This window comes from Dasypus novemcinctus, chromosome 31 (assembly GCF_030445035.2).
Source record: "Dasypus novemcinctus isolate mDasNov1 chromosome 31, mDasNov1.1.hap2, whole genome shotgun sequence".
NCBI classification, from domain to species: domain Eukaryota; kingdom Metazoa; phylum Chordata; class Mammalia; order Cingulata; family Dasypodidae; genus Dasypus; species Dasypus novemcinctus.
In genome coordinates, this window is record NC_080703.1 from 38,350,491 (window position 1) to 38,352,122 (window position 1,632).

The window sequence follows — 1,632 nt, forward strand, 5'->3', positions numbered from 1 at the left end:
TGCACTTGCTGTCTGCTCTCTGTGTGCATTTGCTGCACGTTCTCCTGTGTCTGCTTGTCTTCTTTTCTTGTCTTCTCTTTAGGAGGCACTGGGAACCTGTCCTTGGACCTTCTGAAGTGGCAGAGAGGCACACAATCCCTTGAGCCACCTCAGCTCCCTCTTTCATTGTGCCTCTCATTGCCTTTCCTCTGTGTCTTTTTTTGTTGTGTCATCTTGTTGCACCAGCTCTCTAGTGTGGGCCAGCTCGCATTCACCAGGAGGCACCAGGAATCGAACTGAGGACCTCTTATATGACAGACAGGAGCCCAATTGCTTGGGCCACATCTGCTTCTCAAAAGCTTTTAATTTTGATGAAGTCCCATTTATCTATTTTTTCTTTTGTTGCCAGTGCTTTTGGTAGGCTCTCTTTTCTTTTACAGTAACTTCAACCTGTAGCTTCTGTTTTTTGTTTTTCCTTAATCAGGGGAAAGCATGAACACAGTACCCCACTACCACAAACTGTGCAGCTGAGTTTCCCGCATTTGGGGTCAGCACACCTGGAGTACCATGGATGAGCCTCACCCTGGCAAAACCACCTTCACGATCATGGGATCTCCCCTGCCAGGTAAGAATAGCTTCTGGGTTTTGAGTACCTTTCTTAGTTATTACTCATGAATGTGTGTGGTTCCTCTTCCTGGCTGAGAAATCTTCCCCACCATTGCCTTGAGGCTCCACAGAGGCTTCAACTTCTGGATTCTTCACTCACCTCCTAGTCTAGGGGAAAGGTATGGCTCAGCGGAAGTCAGGAAAAGAAGGGCCTTAGTGCCAGGGTTCTAAGCTATTAATTCAATTATATAATGAATTCAAGTCTTTGAAAGTCGATGCCTAGAATATAATTGTATCCTGAGTTCCCCCAACCAACACTTCCTCAAAACTGATCCTTCCTGCATATAAGAATTTTCTCCTTGTCCCACTTATTCTTAAAAATCACTGGATTTGCTGCAAGAGTACTCAAAAGTGTTATGCCTATCTGGGCAGGATAGAAAGAGAAGTCAGGAGGAAAAGCTCTGCTAAAGTAACTAAGAAGCTAGTTAGAATTCACTGTCTCATTACAGAGCTGCCTGGAGCTTTGGTGGAGTTATTTACATGACAGTAGATACAACTCCACTTCTTTGAGACCAGCTTGATTCCTACTTTCTGGGGAAGGCCTTCCCTTGATTTCATTGACTTATATCGTATATCCTAGGCCAAGAATTGGCAAACTCCATCCCATTGACCAAATCTGGCCCCCTGCCTATTTTTGTGTGGCTCATGTGTCAAAAATGGTTTTATATTTTTAAATGGTTGACAGAAAAATCAAAAGAAGAATAATATTCCATGAGACATGAAAATTATGTGAAATTCAAATTTCTGTGTCAATAAATAATGTTTTTTTTCCCTTTTTAAAAATTAAAAAATTTTTATTTAATGGTCTTTTTAAAAAGATACATAGATCACAAAAAATGTTACATTAAAAAATATAAGAAGTTCCCACATAACCATCCCCCTCCCCACCCACCCAGTCCTTCCACATCAACAACCTCTTTCATCATTGTGGCACATTCACTGCACTTGATGAATACATTTTGGAGCACTGCTACACAGCATGGATTA

General features: G+C 41.8%; 1 pseudogene; it reads right to left on the reverse strand.

Annotated features, from left to right (window-relative positions):
- Positions 1-460: 460 nt before the first annotated feature.
- Positions 461-612, reverse strand: LOC111760173 (U1 spliceosomal RNA; annotated as a pseudogene).
- Between the last annotated feature and the right edge of the window lie 1,020 nt (positions 613-1,632).